The 22325-nt window shown below is 38.7% G+C and overlaps 1 protein-coding gene across 3 annotated transcripts in view; it reads right to left on the bottom strand.

The window, feature by feature from the left end:
* The window catches only part of MACROD2 (mono-ADP ribosylhydrolase 2), an 892531-nt gene that overhangs the window by 460834 nt on the left and 409372 nt on the right, over positions 1-22325 (bottom strand). The gene's annotated exons all lie outside the window — the stretch shown is intronic.

The raw sequence follows: 22325 nt of genomic DNA, 5'->3' as shown, positions 1-22325 counted from the left end.
AATGGGTGCAAAACCTGTTCAAAATCTTTTATATATGAAGAGTTTGAAAAACGAGGAACCCACTTTGAATCTAATCTAACAGAAAATGGATTTTGCTTCTAAAAAATTGTTCAACCTGGAAGCCTCTTTTTTGAAGAAGATGTGGGGAAGCAGGATAAGGAGATCACTGTGGAAAATCTGTTTACAGCCCTACCCCCAGGTGTCTTTTTCAACCAAACAGAAATTATAAGAATTGCAAAGAAGTTTTGGGAGATAGAAGGCAGTATCGCTATTTTGGGTGAGGTTTGAAAGTGGCATTGATGGGGAACATGGGCACTGGAGAAATGTGAAGAAATCACTGTGCTGCCTAAGGAAGTTAGGCTGGGTATCGGCATGGAGACCTGTCCTAAAGGGAAGAAGCAGAGAAATTTTGCAGATTCTGTAGGTTGAATCCATTTGGATAGAAAAGTTGGAGCGTTTAAAGACCCTTCTCAAGTCCCGAATATTTATTTGTGGAAAACCTTCTGTCATTTTCTTGTCGCAGATTTCGGGACTGCAGTGTCTGTTACCAGCTACTTGTACAGTCCTAATGGCCTGAGTCAGCTGGAATCTTTAGCAATACATTGATACAAAATGATAACAGGCTCCTTGTTTTACTGTTATACTTTGTCTCAAAGGCAGAGAAAACCTATTTGCATTAGAAATTCCAATACATCAAGCAATAAAACACATAGGATCTATGCTGCGTGCTTCCTGAAATTAGACAGCTCTACAAGGAGGTCAGTTTTAAAAGAACTAAAAAAAATAAGTTAAAAAGACTTTCTTTACCAACCTCCAAAAGCCTTTGTGGAAATTTAGTCAAGAGAGTTTCCCAGAGGACCATCAATTGGCATAAGCCAAGAGACGACATTTATGTAAGTTCAAGGCCTGGTCATCTCTTCACCGGGAGAAAGTATTGAAAGTTAAGAAGTCACAGTGACTTGAACTTAAAATCTCCCAATAAGTGTTACTTGTCACATAGGGTCACACACAACAGAAAGGACTCGGCCATCATCCTGTGATGGATGCCTCTTTAAAAACCTTATTTCTAAATTCGTTTATCACACTTTGGACTGCTTGTATGACTGGAACCAGGGACTGCACTGAAAAAAAAGCTACTATGCAATCCCCTCCCTTCAACCTCTTCACACCACATGAAGGACAACCCTGGAACACTCCAAGCGTTTGCACACGTGCAAGGCAGCCTGAGTGTAGGTCTTGGAAGTGAAAATAAACACAGCCAACCTTCTAGGGATTCCCAGTGAGCAGGGAGGGACAGGGGAGTCCTGTGGCACACTTTGATTTTGGGATGTCTATGGCAGATATTCGCATAACTCCTTTAAAGTATTAAAAGCACAGGTTCAAGTATTAAAATATAGAGGTTAATAACACATGAAAACCTTTGTTATGCCGCATAAGCCCACGCCAGGCTCTTGAAAACCACCTATTGTCACTTTGATTTTACAAAGGTCTTTACAACTCTAGCAAGGGAAGAGCAATTCCGCAGCTGTAAGAACCCTGCCTGATGTCAGGGAAGTTCTTACATCTTCGTAACTCTCCCAGCAATCCACCAGAGGAGACCACCAGCAACGCTGCTCATCTGTGACAAGGAAACCCAGAACAGGTTACCGAGCAAGCACACGGTACCTTCTCGCTGCATTAATACACCCCGCTCTAGGCAAATCGTTTCAAGCCAAATTTTCAAAGGCACAATGGATGCAGGGAGGAATCTTGGGAGGGAAAACCACAGGAAAATTATCACCTAAAAATCCTGTGTCATGAACAGTCTCTGTTTATCTGTGCTTCATCATCCAGAAAACAATACTGCCGGTTGCTTAAGTATCTTTAATGATGCTTTAACAATTAATGCATTACAGTGCCATTTACTGTGTTACTAGAGATAAGTATAGGCCTTTGAAAGACAACGGAATACGGCTGAATATGTGGAGACCAGATTAACTGTTTCATTCAGAAAGGAATCATTTTGACCACTCTAAAGCTGGCAGAGTAAAAGCCCTAGAGAAGGCTGAGCAAATAAACCACAAAAATCCTTGGATAAAAAGCAAAAGACAACAGAATGTGCAAGAGAGTGCAGAGGTGAGCAAAAGAATAGCATCAGGGGAGATGCAGTTACTTTTCAAAGTATTGAAAAAATGCAGAATACAAAAGACAGGAGAAAAAAAAATTAAATTAAGTCAAGAAAAATCTACTGTTAGGAAACTGATAAATTGTATTAGAGAACTGGGGGGTGGGGCGTGGGTGAGGGGCAGAGCAGAATACAATGGACAGAAAATCCAACAAAACAAGCCACGCTGCAAACAGAATGATGTATAAATGCACTTCCATTTTGCTGAACTTCCTGGGGGCAGAAACCCAGGGATTTCTAGATACCTAGAAACTACATGTGGGTAATACAGGGATGCAGTGAAATTCTCCACCCTGAATGATGCTGTCTACATATACGAGGGTCGAAGCTCTCCCTATGAAACTTTTGCTGCACCTGACGCATGTTAGGAAATGGCTTTACATCCAACCTGAAGTTAAAAGCAGGAAAGGCAAATCAGATCTCCTAGTTTTGAGATTTTTCTAATACACATCTCTTTCTGAGGCAGCAGCATAGCTACCAAAACTCAAGTCAGTTAACAGGCTGTTAATGACTCAGTGAAGTCTCTTTCATGAAAAATTAGGAGCAAAGTGTTCATATTTAAGGAATATAAGTAATCAAATGATGTGTACTTTGCACTGGAAAGAATGGCCTACCTTCCTCCATCCTTTCAGCCTATCTTACAATGAAATACAAGATATATTTTAATTCGCTAACTCCCTGAGATTTTTTGTGTAGATTTCTTGACAAACAACCCTGATCTATTCTGAGATTATCTTCAAGTACCTGTATATGCATGGGAAATTTCTGTATTAGCCTCTCGGGTCTTTGAACTTTAGGTTCTTTCTTTTCTACTGAATTTTTAAAGAAGTTTTGCGACACGTCAGGTTGCATAGCACAATTTGTGTTACATGAGTCCAGAAGCCATGCAGGGACCTTTTGTATAGAGCCACAGTGGACCAGTGCTGAATATTACCTGAATTTTGGCATCTTTTGGTTGGTTGGTGTGCTTTAAGGGAGCGATGGCACACTTTAACCCCTGGATGGTGACTTACTTCAGATCCTTGCTCAGTTCACCCATGTAACCAACATTTCATTTAGTGTACTTCAGTTGATAGCAGCTAAAGTTTATAGAGAGGCTACCTATTATCTGCCACAAGACATGTAGGTCACAGAAACACATTGTCAGATGAAAAGACCTAAGCCTGATCTCTCTTATGTCTCACAGATCACAAACTATTCCAGCATCTAAAAGATGTGTAAGTCCTGATTATTCAGGACTGCCAGGAGTATCAGTTTCTTGCACAAAGGAACACCTGGCACAAAATAAACTTGAAGGAACCTGTTATGAATAATTTTTTAGAGGACTTCCTGGGCAATGCCTTCCCTTTCCAGCTAGTACCTTCCCCACCCTTCCTTCCAGTGTAACAGGAAGCTTACAATCATGCTTAAATCATAATTAAGATGATCGACTAAAATAATTGCCTACAGAAAGCTATTCTCCAGCCTGCACACACCTTAAAATTCGCACCTTTACTCATAGACAGGGTCCCCTCAACAGTGATTCAAACATGCACCGTATTGATTCTCCTGCAATATACAGGCACATCTAGACATACTACAAAGCTTCAAGCTTGTCCAAAATGTGGCTGCTCAGAAACAAACATTAGTATTTCTGCAACTAGAAGGGATTAATCTGTTTGACAGTCCCTCGTGGATATTGTCTTATGCTCCTAGTAGTTTCTAGTCCACCTCTATTCAAACTGAAAACATCGATCCTGATCTCTAGGGCCATTCAACAGAACAAGTCCTACCTATATCAATCAGGGATAATATATCCCTTTCTACATGCCAGGCTACTGCATTCCTTGGGGACTGTACAGTCTGTAAAACCCATGGATGACTGCACGTACCATTCTTGTTCGGAAGGATTTGTCAAATGAATTTTTTGAGCCTGAACACCTTCGCTGCTTTCCTATCCAAAAGAACACTTTCACAAACTATGGCATGTACAAAATTATTATTCCCCAAGCCTGGATTTCCTTACCTAGGGGACAGATACTGCCTAAAATGCTAATATCAAGTGAGAAAGTGTAATATGCTTAAATAATACTTAAATACCATTTTGGCAGGAATAAAAGAAAATTGCAATATTGTAAGTTAGATGAAAATAGCCAACCTATTTACATATTTACTTTACAGAAAATGCTTGTAACTTCTGTGGATCTATTTCATGTGCATGGATACACAAATCTAAAATACCTCAATATAAAAAGTTCCTTTCCAAGAAAACATTATTTACCAAACAATAAAAGCTGCTAAATTCAAAGGCAACATCAGCTACGTATTGGCTTATAATACACTATCCAATTTCCCTTTCTAAATTTTGGCTTGAATACTGTTTGACATATTTCCAGCAAAACACATCAAAATTAATTCTCTACTTATGCCCTGTACAAGCTATATGATTTACTGAGAGGAAATAAAAGTTTTCACAAAGTGTTTGATAATGGACCGCCTTCATCAATCACTATGGTGTTCCCCTCCCATGACTTCCTGTGCAGTCTCCAAATGATCCTGCTTCCCCTCCATCCAAAAGGCAATGTGAGTTTTGTTTAACCTCCCTAACCATAAAACACAGCTCTTCTGTTAATCTGTCATCTACTAATCAAGACTCCATCCGGAAGGACCCTGAATATCCATTAGCAGCTGGAATGCTGCATTCAAATCCTAGTTCCTAGCAGAAAAATGACAGATTTTGGAACTATTACTAGTCTAGGATAATTCTTCTTCTGCAGATGCAGGTGCTTGTCTGAGTAATTTTTAACAGTTGTAGTGCAAAATGCAGCATAAATCCCAGAAGTGTTAATGTAGAACCACCCCATTCACTACTCTCATAGAAGTTTCCAAAACACATCTCTCTATTCAAGCCAAAACTTTTCATAAGTGTATTTATAACAGTGTATGTCTCTGGTGCAACAACTAAAAATATTGTACCCTTTTGTTACCAACAGAATGAAAATCTTGCTTTTGACAATGAAAATCAGCTCATTTTCTAATAGTTAAAAATAATATACTGGGGGAAGCATGTGCTGTTCCTACGTGAAATGACAGATAAACCTCAATATGATAAATTATAGCTCAGCATGTACTTAAATAAGAACTACCCTTAATTTTAGCAGAAGAAAGCGGCACTTCTTTAGGGTGGCTATGCAACTACTATGTATTCTCAAAATCTCTGTGTATTTCAGAGGTTTCTGAAAGTTGGCACAAATTAATATATCTTATATAATCTTTATTGCCAGCACCTTACCCATAAGGGACTAATTTTACTCTATCCTGACATACAACATGCAAGGCAAGTAGAGGGAAAAGTTTTGCTCAATTCAGTTTTTCATCATCTGTTAAATAAATTCAGAACTTCTCTGCTCTCAGTGTTTTAAAGAGGGAACAATGAAATTTTGCACAGAACTCAAAATACGCTGCACTTTCCACACGTTTTAAAACCAGTTTTTGACAGTATCATTTTTTTCAAACCTGTTTCACATTGCTATCCTAACAGCTTATGTTACTTCACAATGGAGAAGCAGTTGGGATAAACATATTTTACGACCTTACATAAATTGCAATGAAATGATGGCATATACTATAATGACATTGATGTATTAAATGTCGTTAAACTTCCAAAACATAAACACACACACACCCCACAACTCCCACCCCACTTCCCATGCCTGAAACTTCATCAGCAAATAACAGGCTGAAGTACAGAATATATTATAAAACGCACATTGTGACTACAGTTCAGAAATTTTACCTATATGAAAATTTATGACTGTCCCTTTACCCCAAAATTCTCCAACATCAGAGAGTGGTGTAAAAGCACAAGTGATAGCCATGACAACATCTGTATGGATAAATTATGGTTTCTGTAACACCTACCCTCTTGATGTAAAAAAGGTCAAAGGATGCTGCTTTCATACCAAGGTCTTCTGGATGAGCACAAGTTCATCAGTAAAGCCCACCTTCAGGCAGTGAGTTTCTTAACAGTGACTGTTAACTGGGCAGAAAAAAGCACTTTAGGGGTGACATGGGGGAAAAAATATCTGAGCTTGCCTTCGTTTACATTGTGAAGGTTAAATACTGGGAAAAGCTGCTGTCAGAAGTTCCTGCTCATTGGAATTCCACACATCAAAACCAGGAGCTCTCTGGAACTATGAAAACTTACTCCCAGATTCATAGACAAGCACACAATATCACAGATGAAAGACTGCTGACTGCTGTGCAGTTAAAACTACTAATTTACTTAGCATATTCTCTCTTTCTGAGATCTCCTTGCAGCTGTTCATTGCAAATGATCCAAGGCAACATTCACATGCTTGAGACAAGCATAGCAGATTTGAACTAAGGAAACACTTCTAGGAAGAGGTGAAAAAGGATCTGAACTCAAGAGAAAAATAGGAACCCCTCCTGACTCTAAAGCATTTAAACTGTACACGCTGATTTTGTAGTTTCTACAAAAGCTGTGCATGAAACTTAAAAATTAGAAGGATTAAAGGGTAAAGAAATTATGCTCTTCTTTTAGAAATAAGGACAAATATCAGCCAGTGAACTTTATAATGTTATTTTGTCCTTGTTACATTTGCATTACACTGTTCAGAGTCCAAATTTACTTTGGAAAATACTGTTAAATATAGGTAAGAGCAATTATTAAATGGTCAAACAACTATTGAATCTAGTCTGGAGAAACTGGATTAACAGCATTTTGATTAAAAACCCAAATTAAGGGAATATAACAGATGGAGCAATGGGGACACTAGGAAGTCATATGGGAGCACAGTCTTTATTTGTAGCTCCTAGTTAAAGGCTTGGGGATCTCCAGGAAGACAGCTCTGTAAACCACACGGAGGCCCACACGGGACCAGGGAACTTGTTTTGTGAAATGGGACTGGGAAGCGGTCAGGGCAATGGAGCAGGACTTAGTGAACTACAGTTAGTACCTGTAGACTTCAGCGATCTACAGCAGGTTGAAAGGTGCAATTTTCTAGGACTCCCCTAACCTCTACACATTCTGTTTGGATTGAGAAATTAAATGTTCCTAAGATTTTGTTTCATTTTGCTTTTGTGAGATATCATTCAGAGACTCAAGGCAAAGTAACTAATCACTGAGATCCTCAGGCTTGCATTCTCTTTGAATTTTGCTCATTGCATACTGGATAATTTACTTTTTTCCTCAAACGAAAACAGTTCGTGCTTTCTTGCTTCCAACTAATCCTGTCTGCCTGCTAACAGGAATGAAACATGAAATGAAACATTGTGAGTTGAATATTAGAGTTTGAAAATCTGGGCGTGCTTCAGGTAGAGATTGATACCGATCATTTGATTTAAACATAATTCCTAGAAATACTTAGAAAAAACAGCTGTTATTGTTAATGACACCTCAGAAGACATGTATGTGCCACCATATGCATATACATGCTCCATAGCTGTTGTGCACGTCTCGTGGTGAAGACTTGCTGACATAAAGACACTGATGCAATCAGCCATGCAGTTCTTTGTACAGTATTTCTTTCCACCCTTTTCATAAGTCTCCCACTGTTATTTCAACCTGTCAAGTTGTCAGGGAAATAGTGTCAGTTGCAGTTCTTATGTTATAACTAGACATGGTATGCACCCAGGGTGCTCTCAAGTTTCCTTTGGTGTTAGTACCAGCTCAGTCTCTATTTTCTGGCAAGCATTACTGAGAGAGATAATCCCCAGCTACCCTGGTCCTTCACAACACTTCACATAAAAAATTAACAACCTGATAGCTTAAATCTACCCTTTTCTCACAGCTCCTTCCTTCTGGGCACACCGGGTTACAGTGCTGCTCTGTCTCCAGCAACCAGAGCTGGATGACATATGGAACATACAGCTTTGTAAAGACATCCTGTGAACCTCTACTTTAGGTATACCAAGAGATAAAAGAATCTAGAAAAAAATAAAATTAACATCCCCCCACCCCAAAGCCTTACTTTCTTCGCTCCTGAATGCCTTTTGGAATTTAGCAGAATCCTCCGTGATGTCCTTTGGCACGTAGTTTTCTCTCTACATAATGCTGGCCCTCTGTCCTCCAGCCAGAGCGCTCCATCTCTCCAAATACTTCTCGGCTATTTTGGTTCTACCACTAATGCTGGTTTCTTTGCTCTGTTTGGGTCTAAATTCCCTCTCAAGACTCCCAGCTCTGCAGGGGAAGAGGTCATGAGAATCTTAGGTTTAAAGCAGAGCCCATATGCAATTGAGAAGACACCTGATCACAGTAAACAGATCCGTAAACAGCTTGGCCTTTCTCTCTGAATGAGCAGCTAACACAGAACACACTTAAAAAGCAATCATTCAGTCCAAATTAATTACATACAAGGCAAGGAGCAAAGAAGAGAATGATCTACCAGGAGCTCCTGAAGGAAGCCTGCCTCACCCAAAAAGCAGCACTGGCAAATTTGCCCTTTTCTTTCTGACCAGGCCATAACTGCCAATGTAGCAATGCCACAAATGCTAAGCACCTGATCAACGCCACCGTAAATACCTGAAGGAGAGGGAAGACACAGGTGTTAACACTTGTCCCCATGTTTGCTTGCCCACAAGCAGCAGCCCTACCCTCTCTGTGTAAAATCACCCTATACAGTCAAAATTACAATTTTAAACACTGTTCTCTCTAAAAAAACCCCACCAACCAACAACAAAAAAAACCCCACCAACAACCAAACCAAACCAACCAAACAAAACAACAACAACAAAAAAACAACTATTCCTAAGAAACCTGTCCTCGGAGAGGCCAATGGAAAAAAGTAGGATAATGGATTCTTCCACAGTTTCATGATATTCTGCTACTGGTCCTGTACCTAAAAGTGATATTGTTCAAATTTATACAAAAGCTAACGCTGTAGGCTAGCTCCCCTTCCAGCAGATGCCGTAAGATACATATATGACTTATCTTCATTTTCTGTTTTTCAGATCTACCTTTTAAAAATAATTCTTCTAAATCTCACAAATCTTATAGAGCTATCAGGTCAGCATACAGTAAGTCATCTGCCTACTGAAAATGTTTCAAAATTCACAATATTAAGTACACACCTGCTCAAATTCAAAATCAAAAAAAGGATGAAAAAAGAGGTACATTAAGAGCTACCACCACTGTAACACACAACCTGTTTTCTCTGTACCTGTCACATAGGTTGTGAAAAGTCATTGGACATGAACTAGTTCTGCATTCACCTCTTGCACAGCCCTGTGTATACTCCAGGCACACTTCTAAAACCATCTAATTATTGGTAATAATTTATTAACAGCAGATAGTTAACTGCAAGTGCTTAATCCCTCTCCATCATTTGGCCTGGGGGAAAATTCTGAAAAAACCCTACCCACTCTGCAACTAGTAAAAGCAGCTGCAAAAGCTGTCAAAAAGAGGTACTTCTGGCGATTCATAAATTTCTGATGTTTCCATGTGTTTTCCCGTGCTAACTGCTCTTTTGCTTAGCAGATAATCTGTAACACCCCCGCTGCCTCTACCCTTCAATTCAGTTCCACTGTTTATTCATTTCTCTCTTCTCAATGTCACATTTCCTTTCAACTACCTTGCATCTTCATAATATTTTTTTCCCCTTTCTCTTCTCTCTCCCATATTCAAACTGGAACTAGTCTGATATTTGCTGGACTAACTGTTCAGGGATTTTACCGCAAACTTCTACCGATATTGCTCACCCCTGGCTACTACAAGAGTTTATAAACCTGTCGCCATGTGTTGCTACATTACCAAGCAAACCTGGTCTTCAGGCATTACCAAAATAAACAGGATTAGCAACAATTAAACCTGCTTGATTAAAATCCCTGTATGTATGGTTACACCATAGATTTGCCTAAATCACATAAGCAAAAGAGCATATAAATTTTCACTACTTTAGATGATTTAAAACCTCACACTTCTTAAAATGCCATTGAGGTAAAATCCCACAAACACATTTCTGAAGTTAAATACTGCGGCTAAAGTAAACCAGGCTTAAAATAAAAAGTTGGCATTTTAAAGGCCTGCAAATAGGATAACCCAGTCTGTATAAACATTAATAAGTGGAGCTCCTTTCAGTTCTAACCGAAGACGTATGCCTCTGTGAGTCACGTGAGGACCAGCATGAACTTTCTTTAATTTGCAACTAGAAGGTCTGGAGGTTGAAAGAGGTAAAATAACTCAACAGAAAGGTTCGCTAGGACACAGATTAGGATCTTACACTTCCAAACCTCTGTTTCTGTTGGCTGCAGCTCTGTCTGATCACTGCTGAGCTTTAGCACTCGCCCACTTTACATCTTTAGCACTCTAAAGACATAAAAAATGGAATTCTTTATTCAAGCTGCTTCTCAGCCTTGCACATCCTAAGTAGCAGGTTTCTGGGCTGGGCTATTTCTCCCTCTCCGCCCACTCACAAACCCCACCAGTGCTGAAAAATGACATAATGAATTAAATTATACACTTGTTCAACTGTCCCTATTTTTCAGTACTACAGTTCTACTTCTGAGTAGTCCTGGATAATGTTTTCTACAACTCCCCGCTGATACTCTGTGGAATGTTATTCTGCTGTAAGAGACTTGTATGAGGAGCCTTTGCTCCTCTAGAGCAAGCCATTGCAACCATAGGTCATTGGATGCTGGACGGAAAGCAGTGCTTGGTGGAGCGCTTTGCCTTTCCTATCTCACTGAAGGAAAATGCAGAGTAGATGCATTTCAGACACATCTCTGCCCCTTAGCACGTAAAAACAGAGATCAAAATCAAGAACAAGAGGAGTTTCTTTGGGATTTGGGGTTTGTTTGTCTGGAACTTTGGCTTTTTTCATGCTAACCAATGAGAAAACCCACAGTAAGGATCAAAATCCCATTCCTGGTTTCACTATGGTTCCCGTGCTGCCCCTTTGGGCAGCCCAAAACGACCATGTTTTCCCCATGAGGCAAAATGCAAGGCTGCAGTCTAGACTTCTAACAATGACATTCCTGGTATGTGTAAGACCAAAAGAAATGAGCTATAAAACTTGAAAAATAAAACTTAGCATTTGCTCAGTTGTGTGTACAGCCATGCAAAGCTTCCCATACCCTACAGTTATTATTCAGATGAGCCCACTGTAAAATCAGGATTCACCTTCAGAAAAGAAAAGCAAAAATTTATGAGTTTACAATCTAGCAGAAGTAGTTTACAAAAGAAAAATCTAAATGTAGCCTGGAATATATAATGTGAAAACTGACAAAAAGATGGTAGCAATATACCATCAAATCCTTTGCCAAAGTAAATGAAAAAGTCACCCGGGCAGATAACATCTGGATATGTGCAATCTCAATTTAGTCAAAATCCCAATGTAAACAAGTCCACTGATAGCAGAAGGGCAGTTAAACATTCCACCAGCTTTGGATAATCGAAACCATCTTCCTTTCCTAAAAAAAATAACAAACCTTCAATTACCAACCTCTGAGGAAGAAACTGACAGCTATTGGAAGGGTTCCATTAAACTTTCAGTTTTTCACCTCGCAGACAAACATCTCTGCAAACAATTTTTTGTTTATACAGGTTAGAAACTGCAATAGCTCTCAAATGGTTTAATACTTGTAAATACCAGTAATATATAGTATACAGATTATACATAATTTAAACAATATATTTTGATCTGATCTATTAGACTGAGACAGAGATGCATGTTCTGCTAACCCTGTAATTATTTCAAGTGATATCAATACTAAAAGAATATTTGAAAGAAAATGTATTTACAGCTGTGTAATATGGAGTTTCTTTAACATACGCACATCCCCCTGCAAGAATCCTAAAAGAAATGGTAGCAGTCACTCTGGGAATGGTAACAATGCAGCAAGGGAATTCAGTCTCAAACAGATTTCATTTAAAGGCTCTGTAGGATCAGTGGAAATGTATCGTATTACACCAACCTAATTATATATTGCAATATCATTCAGTCAACCCCTATGTCAACTTACTGCATTAGTATATTATCACTGATAATGACGTTTTGACAGTAATCTGAAACATCTGCAACAAGTACCATCAAAGCCATTGAATACAGAACAGCATTAACAAAACAGTTCATTTTTTCCAGGGCTCACAACTTAATATACTTCTGGGGTAAATGTCACATTAGAAATAATTATAATCACGTATGAATCATCTTTCATGCCTATTGACAATGCACATAAAATGGAATAATCTATATATTCTAGCAGGATCCAAGTAATTTTTATGCCACAAAGCTGAAGCCCATACAGCAGGTCAAATGCTGAAGAACACTAACAAGGTTAGGAAGCACTAGGAGGTTACAAGAAGAAAAAAATTCCACTAAGTTCCACTGCAAAAGATAACAATTAAAAGGCAAATATCATCCACATGCACCCCACCAAATCCTAATGGCAACTAATTAACAAATAAATTCTAAAAATTCTAAAATTCTGTGTTCCTTCTAGCTAACAAAGCTAAAAAGCTCATTTTTAGAAATAGGTCAAGTCTCTCATCTCCCTGTAACAGTGACAGAGGCAAGTATTAAACTGGTTGATTTAAAAAGAAAGGGATTATCAGAACACTTACTTGCACACAGGCAGAAAAAAATCACCTCAAATGAAAATCAACAGAGCCGTAGTACATCGAGCAGAATACACAAGTAAACCTGATAAACAACAGAGACAACTTGCAAATAAGCTATGAAGTTTCCAAAAAAAGAAATCAAAGAGGAAACCGCGTATTTAACAAGTTAAAACATGCAAAAATGAAAAGCTTGCTTACCAGAAACTATCTAGTTTACATGAAAATAAAAACTTTATATGGTGCTCATGGATAACCTCATCATTAAGGTATGCCTCATCCTGACTGAGAGATCAGCTGATTTACTCAACTCTCATGTACTGCAGAAGGTAAAACAAATAGGAACTAGCTTTAGGGTCAGGGCCGATGATGAATTTCAAAATATGGAACCCCTGAACAGATTTGCACAGTAAAAATCATATTCCAGTATCATTTAATAACGAAGGAATTTGGAAGAGATTACCTGACTTTTCTTGAGCACACCATGCCAAGTATCTGTGGACAATATTTTCCTAAGTGCAAAGACAGAGGCACTTAACTTTCAAGACAGTCACCCAGAGAGCGTCAAAATTAACCATTTTAAAGGTGTTATTCTATTGCCTTGCACTTCATATAAACACAGCCTTGACACATTCTGTATGACTGCATCAATTATATATAGGTGTGTTAACAGTGCTGCATTAGACATGAATGACATAGTTCCATCGATCTAAGTCTTTGTGCTTAGATCCCATTTTTCTATTTTTCTCTAACGTTGGGATGCTTAAATATTATTCTAACAACAAATGGATACAAGGAAAGAGCTCCCAAAGTATATGTTTCAATCATGCGTACTCCTGCAACATTTTGGCAAGGTATGACTCATCAGGCGCCATGTACCATGGCTATACTTGAGGAATGTTTGGGTAATTTTAACTGAGTTTTCTTCTACTGAAGAAAAATAAAATGATTCTGAAGTTATTTGATTGTCCAAAATCGTAATGTGCATTAAAAAAGGAATGACTTATTTCTGCTGGAACGTAAGTTTTAAAATAGAAAACCTGAAACTGAAAACAGTAGCTTGGAATTACCCGATTAGTAGATCTATCAACCTCCTGAATCAAGTTTTGAAAAAGAGAACGTGTAAAGTCCATGGGTTTTTTTCAGATATTACAATTCAGATCTTTAAATTACATTAGTATGTGTATTCGTTCTTAGTTTCACGTTAAAACAAAGGAATGGTGGGGTAGTTAACCTGCTGCATTGTGTCATAACTCAGCCAGCCAACAAAGACTTTCATTCAAGTGGTACCCACAAAACAGTGCTGACGTGTGCCCCTCTAGGGGCTCCATCTTTGGAAAATGCTCACTGTCCTCTTTTGGATGTACAGTGCAAAAAATACTTTGTCACTTCACCCAAATGACATGCTTCCACCTTGGAGATACAGCACTCCAGAACTGGAACGTCAAATCTCACCAGTGGACCCTCCACTCCTCCCTCCCTCCTTGAATTCTTCCAGGAAAAAAACAAAATGAAGCACATGTCATATCTGAGATACATCAGTCTGGAGGATATCTGTGTACCACGGAACTCATTAACATCTCTATGATATTCTTCAATAGTTGCACTGCTCCATTTCAGAAATAACATTTCTGGAAGGTATTTATACTATGTTAAACTTAGATCTCCTGAGCAATGCATTGAAGGTAATCACCGGTACATCTGTTTCTGTCATATTTAAATTCATAGCCTAATTCAATTGCAAATAATTAGCTATTTATCACCATGAAGTTCACATTGTAAAATTAGAAAAGGCCAACATGATCCTAACCATTTAACAGAAGATACAGGCCTTAAAAGGAGGAAAGGGGAGAAAAACAAAATAAACCCCAGCAATCAATCCCTCAGTAAATCAAACACAATCAGTTCTGCTTGCCCATCATAGCCCGGCACAACCCTTTGTTTTTGTCACAGACTTACAGAATATATTGCCATACATATCAGCTATGTCCATCTTTCATTTTTATAGCCTGAAGAGGAGAATTATTTAGGCAAAATAACACGAGTACACAGCTCTTGTAATACTGTTGTGACCTCGGTTTCTAACCCCTACTTTGGAACATTACTATAACTCAAGAACTTTTTTCAGTTGCAAGGACATCTTAATTATCCCACCCGTGACATGAATGTTTTTGGAAGATAAAGTCTGTAATTAACTTGTTGCCAAACAATATGTTTACTGTCCCTGAAGGTCAGTTCTCATATAAAGACATAAGGACACTTAACTTTGGGAGATGTGTATTGTAGCTGCAGTCAAACATTAACCAAATGGTCATCCATTATCTAGAGTAGCAGCAATGCAGAGTACAAAGATATTCCAAGCACCATAAAATGGCTGCGTTAAGATAAACCTCTACTGAGGCTCCCAACAAATAAATGCAAGTAGAGAGACAGTGCTTGACCCACTGTAACAGGATTTGTTAAAGAAACCACTTAATCTCAGCAGTCACTCAGTAGTGGGAGAATTTCCTCCAGACAGTCAAAGGAGATTGCTTCTGTACTATAGAAAACTGTCTTTGCCCATTGCCCTTGTCAGTAGAAATTAAATATTGAAACTGTTTTTAAAGATTTTACCAAAACAACTGTAAGGGCTCTCTTCCTTGTTTAATTCCGAATTTACACTAAAATTTTGCACGCACCAGTTTGGCTAAGAAGTGCGTGATGTGCAAAAGGCAGGGGTGGGGGTGTCCATGGGTATAGCAAGAGGTTTCATTAGCCCTGCAAAGCCATGAGGGGCAGCTTAGCACCTCGGGGACAATTTCTGTACCTAAGGAGCTCCCTGTTGCAGGCAAATGAGAAGGTAACCATTTTGATTAAAGATCTCCTATAGTACATCAGTTAGTTGTATGTATGACCCAGGAGAAATACAAATTGGGGGGGGGGGGGGGGGGGGGGGGGGGGGAGAAAGGACAAACAATGGAATAAAAAGAAGGAAAATTATAATAAATAAATATATGTAAAGAATGTCAGTGCTGTTGTGCCCAGTGTTACGCTGTCTCTGACTCACATCCTCATCGTTATTCTGTATTTCAACAGGAAACCTAACAGACACCTGGCCCTTGCCTTGCCTTACACTGCTTCCAGTCAGAGACAGATGGAGGGAATGGGGGGCACAGAGAAGCAGCTAAGAAAATCAAAGAGGAATAAAATAATCTTTGTCCAACAAAACACGTTCTTCCCATCCTAAGCTTACAGCATGCACTTTTTCACATAGAGGAACAGGTAACAACTGAGAACGTGCGTTTCCCTCTAAGAGTTGGACAATATGGGAAGTACTTGTGAAGAAATGGCATATGGAAGAACCTAAACATGACAAACAGGCAAGAGTGAAAAAAGTAAACAGGAAAAAGAAATTCAGATGAAATAAAAGGACAAATGGAAGTGATGAATATTCAAATAAGGGAGGGAAAGATTCAACTACAGAAGGGAAAAATATTATGAATTTAGAAAGGCAAAGAAATGAGAAATTAGGAACACCAAAATCACTGAAGATAAGAACTGCACAAGGAAGGGGTGTCTGGATACGTTCACATACAGGTGTGGCCATTAGCACTGCAGTGAACTTAGTAAACAAAGAATTTCTTTTGGCATACCACAGTCCGTTAAAGAAGATACTTTGTATTAGCACCTTTCATGAAAAAGTAGTTGATTCAAGGTCTCTGTTATTTGATAAACTCACCTATGTCAGCACTTTAGATACTAGAATAACTTGTTCATGCTGAAACATGGACTATTTTCTGTTTTCCCATTGAGAATAGATTCAATTTCAAATTCCTCCACTGGGTTACCAAAAGCATTTCCATCAGCTGGAAACACTTTTCAATCCATCTTGCCAACTTTTGACCTATGCTAGTTTCTTTTGGAAGGTGAAACCAGTCAGGATCAGGCATGGATAAGCAATTCTCCACTGAGAGCATGTCAAATAGACACATAGCCTTCCCCAAGCAAGAATGCAGCAAATGTGTATTTCTTGAGAACGTACACTTACTCAGAGCTGTTCATATGGAAGCAAATAACAAGAACCTATGTCACACTGCAGTTTCTCTTATAGACATGCATCGGCATCACATGTGCTATTAATTTTCTGAAATAATATTGGAGAATGCTGTTTATATGCTGCCTATAGACCATCTAATTTAAAGAATGTAGCATATTAAAGCAATTGAAAAAGGCATTTGTTTCTGTGCACAAAATGGGGAGTCTGATTACCAGACAAAATAATTGACATCCTGTTACACTATACACATTTGCCTGAATGCTATGGGATAATAAGCCATTATATGATAAGAGAAGGCTTCAACTAATCTCAGCCCAGAAACATTCTTTCACTACTGTCAGCGATGCCCCTGAAGTGCCAGTCAGCTGCAAGATGATTTTTGACTGAGCCCTCCCCGCTTTGTATGTGAAATGGAAGACAAAGATCTGTTGCTATGGCTGGCAGCTCATGGCACCTCATACCATAGCAGGATTCTCTTTACAATGCTGCAGATGGAACAATACCTAAAACCTCCCTCACATTCTTCCCACCATCCCCCTTCACCACTGCCCCCCCCCCCCCCGCTTTTTTTTTTTAATTTAAAACAGGTCATTACAGATCCAGCTCTGATGCCTGTTTAATTTCCCAATGATCTACTGACTTAACTTGTGGTTTGCAGGAATGAAAGCTTCCTGCAGGCTGGTTGCACCCAGCAGGGAATACAAATGCCTCACTGCAGCAGGAGGAAGAAAATCAGAGCCGAAGTCATTATCCCCTTCACCATCACCACTCTCCAGCCTCTGTATAAACTCTCTGATCGCACTCCCCCTTTACCTTCTTCTAGAGTGTCAAGCAAAATGAAAAGGTTAAATTTGAAGGGTTGTACATGGCCTTTGGGTTAGATACCCACTTTTTTTTAAAAAAAAAAAAACCACCCCTACATACAGCGAAGTATTTTTAAAATAACAGAAACATGAATGTCCGAGGACTAAATTTGCTCCCCTAGCTGAATTACATGCAAAGTCTAATACTGCTCCCCAGAGAAATACTTGGTATCATGCTTCCTAAACTGGCTATTGGAAGCTAACTTCAGAATCAAAATCTTGTTCCAGTACCCAACAGCATGTCACTGGTGAAATCCCCACGCTTTGAGCCACCACACTCCTTTACATTGCTCTTCATACAAAAATGTAGGAATACTAACACTGGAAAAGGTAAATTTTCTCAACTTCAGCCTGGTCAAGGTTTTCACTTTTTATTTCCTACATTTAGCATCTTCCCATTCAATCCTCTTCCCTGTTTTTCTTTTCACATACCCACGTTTTCTTTTCTTGCTCTAGTGGGAGACATTTGGACAATCAAGCAGACAGTAAGAAATGCAGACAGTGCTGTGAAACCCTCTAACTAAAAAGCCTGCTGTGAGTCAGACACGGCGGGATCACGGGCTACCACTCCACTCACAGCAAGGGCCATAGGTAAAGCTTCATGTGGGAAAAATAATTAAAAAAAAAATAAAAAAAATAAAAAAAGAGCAATACTAAATATTCAGCTTCCAGTGCGATGTGCCAGCTAATGTCCACTGAATGATCAATTGCCCTGCAGACTCCCTCCGCATGCAGTCACCCACGGCTCACCAGGCTGATACTCTCTGAACAAAGTAACTCTTAAACTAGTTTATAAGCCTTCGCAAAAGATTAGCTTCTAGGCTTGCAGTCTTTTACAGTTAATTCAGAGGTATAGGGTCAAAAGTTATGAGCCTTAGTTTTGTATTAACACCATAAATGATCAAAACAACTCATTAGCTATGATTCATCTATTTGTCTAGAAACAAGTAAATGTCAGGACTGTCAGGAAAAGGAAAAGTTTATGATTAAGCTCTGGCTATATTCACTCCTCATAATAACCATTTGAAGACAGCATGCAAAAGCATTTTTAAAAGATTCAGCATCCATCTAATTTAAAAGATTTTCCATCTACCTCACTGAGATAGTTGCAGAGAATTCATATAAAAGAACATCTATGCAGAAGCACACACCTTTACATTCAATATTGTTCTATGAAACCATCTCGCAACTAGATTAATTTTATGGCAGAAAAATAATGCAACAGAAAATGGCACAGGATGATTGGAATAAGCATAGAACGCAATAGTGGTTAAACACATGTAGACATCAAGTCAACAACCTTCTTTCTACAACTCAAGGGGAATCTCACATGCCGTTCTCTGTTGTCTTAACTGTTTCCAACACTGACAGTTTTAACATTTCTGCTGCACAATTTGTTTATGTCCCCTCAAACACGGCAACCCCTCAGTTTTCCGGCACGTACAGAGTAACTAAGCAATTCATATCATGTTCCCACTGATAAATCCTCCAAATGTGTCCTCCGCATCAGTGAAGATCACTGAGGGAACCTGAAACGAGGCGTCAGTTTAGAACGCTTGATTTACATTATATTCATATTTATTTGTTTAAGTCATAGCATGGATAAAGCAATAACCCAGGCAGGGCACAGTGCACCGAGACCACCTTCCCGTCTCATGAGAAAAGGCTCTCAAGCGCGGAAAGAGCTGTTACACTAATGCAATCTAAGTTAGTAATAACAATAATAAAACATTTTATCTATGGGTAGTTTGAACATGGAATTAAGTCATTTATTTAAAGTATCATGTAACAGCTCTAGAAACAATTGGCACAGGCACTTTATTTATTTTATTATTACATTTTTGGATGTACAAATGAGTTTTGCATGTAGATGCCTAGTGCCTTGCCATGTCATGACTGCAGAACAACAGCAGATACTTATCAGCTCAGCTTTAATTAATTTAGTCCCAAATGAATACCGCATGTAGAAGGAAATAAATTGTAATTTTATCCTGGAAGACCACTTCACACAAATGGGACAAACTGTTGCCTTATCTGATTTGTATCTGTTGTCTAATCATGCAGAGACTTACTATAAAGGAATTTAAAATATTTCCAAAAATACCCAGCTGCTATTGCACATAAATATTGCGTCTTCCTCTCTGGATAAAATCCTTCTGAGGGAAATAGCTAAGTTTTTTACGGCTTGTTTTTCTTACATCTCACATGGACATGCCCCAATCACTCATATCACTGTTCCATCAAATTTTAAATCACCTATGTGGAAATATCTACAAGTTCAACAACATTCCACTGCATGTGTTCTGCTATTTTGGTGTTTTAATTATGTTACTTCACACAGCCGAACGAAGTTTGACATTAGTACTGAATCTCATAAATCGTCACTTTTACAAAACGCATTCCCTTGAGGAGAGATAATATAGGCCATATGAAAGTCCCCATTTTAGCTTAAAACCTTCTCAAACAACCCTAATTGTTTTCAGAAAGTCAATGGCAGGCTTATGCTCTGTCCAAGGCACAGAAGAAATGAGTGAGTTATATTTACACGTAAGTTCATTTTTCTTTGCATTTTTATTGTGGTGGAGGGTTTGGTTTTTTTTTTTTTTAATAATATGAGGAGTCAAATAAATAAATAAATAAATGAAACATGATTTCTACATTAATTCAGTAGTACTGACTCTGGAACAAAACCATGCTAACATCATGCTGGAGATGTACAGTTAACATTGTGCTACAGATGTACAATCCTTATCATTATTCTTCATCACTCCAAAATACTTTACTATGGAAATGGCCAATGCTATCATACAAAGCCCAGTATACAGCACACAAACATACAAAAAATAGTTTCACAAGAATACTGAGTGATTCAGCATGTCAGAAGCTTACACAGACTTTGCAAATAACAAAGCTTATCATATTGCAATGAATTCCACTAAACTAATTTCTTAGAATGTTAATTGTTGCTTTTATAATACCAAAATTGGGACACCATATGTGTCGCTGTCTAAAAGGAGCCCAGTAATCTGGTCTAATTGTTAATTGACTAATGAAAGTTAATTTTTCAGTTGGGGCAGCGGAAATTTTACAGTTGTATGACATGGGCTCATGCTTTGAATCCAATAGGGATGCACGTGGACACAAATTGATGTCAAACTCTGTAATAGCAACAGGCACAAGTAGTCATCTGCAAAGGTTCAGATGTTTCTCACAACAACGTGTTAAGAGAGCTGCAAAGAGAAGGAAGCGGAAGCATACAATTCTTTAAAGAAATCTGCCCAACTCTTCCCATTGTCCTTGCCTATTCTTTCCATTTGTGTATCAAGAAAATGCCCAGAACCCCCCTCCAAGGACGAGCATGTCCCCTGCCAGCTGAAGAGTGGCAACAGCGCTGGATGCTCAGTTTTGTAATCGTATTCCCATGCATTATCTCAACACTCTGCACTCTCTCTTCCTTGTTGTCAGCCTGTTTACAAAGGGAACAGTTGGCTATTGCCAACCTTTCTACTTTTCCCCCAATGCACTGTGAAAAGGATTTCTGTGTGTGCTAAAAATCAGCACAGTTAAAATACAGATCTTTACATTTCTCCAAAGGCTGCCTCTGGAAGGCACAATGCATTAGTGCCCTTGGTTTCACCTAGACCACCTGGTTTGAGGGGACAGAACCACTCAGAAAGGGGTGGGGGAGGTAGACAGGAATAAAGGCAGATTCTACTACTTTGGGGCTAGAAAAAAAGAAAGCCTGCGCTGCTAGTGCTATAGACAAGTGACGCACGAGTCCTCCCTTGCTCTGCCCCATAAGACGCTCTTCAAAAGAACTAGCATATATGTGCTGACCCAGGCGTAATGAAGATACTTCTTGAATGCTGGCCTGTGTCACAGGTTTAAACAGCCTGTGGGGTCCTGAGCTGCCCTTACTTCACCTGGGTGAACATAACTCACACTAAATTAATTTTCTCAGAGAAAGAAAAGAGAGGATCAATATTTATTCCAGGATCAAAATGCTTTTCGCTTAAAGAACTCAGCAGTCAGGAAAAATGAGGAGCAATCATTTCATTCCCACGACAAACAAAAGCTTCCTTGCCAGTAGAAACTGTATATTGACAATAACCTGTAAGCATTGTAGCACGCATAATAATAAGATGGTATTTTGCTGCAGTGGATTTCTATCTTGTTAGACACTATTTTTTGGTTCTAAACATAAATTTTGAAGAATCAAAATATTGTATTTTCCATTAAATATTGATTAAAATAGTTATGATAACAAACACTTACTTCCACTCCCCCACCCCAGAACATAAGCTTTATTTAACACATACTAATTTAAATACTGTGGCCATAAATAATGACTAAGGAATCATCAATAGATCTGAAATGCAAGGAAAGGGAAGTCTGGGTTGTTGTTTTTTTTTTTTTTAAACCATTCTTTTATTTTACTGCAATTAATCTAGTAGTACACCAAGCTATTACCAAAAACGTCACACCAAATTAACTTCCTTTTTATTAACCATGGCAGGTCAAATAATTACAGAAATGAAGGTGTCTTGGTAATGAGACTTAACTCAAGGACACTAATTTACAATGACACAGGTTCCTCCTTTCTGTATTACCTAACATACTTGGTAAGAAGTCCTTGAAGGGTCAAATTCTTATGTCATCTAGAAATGATTTTGATCACTCTCTGCCTGAACTATACTCATTTTCCCT

Source organism: Falco cherrug, chromosome 13 (genome assembly GCF_023634085.1).
Source record: "Falco cherrug isolate bFalChe1 chromosome 13, bFalChe1.pri, whole genome shotgun sequence".
NCBI classification, from domain to species: Eukaryota; Metazoa; Chordata; class Aves; order Falconiformes; family Falconidae; genus Falco; species Falco cherrug.
The sequence above is the reverse complement of the archived record's forward strand: the minus strand, read 5'-3'. Positions and strand labels throughout refer to the sequence as shown.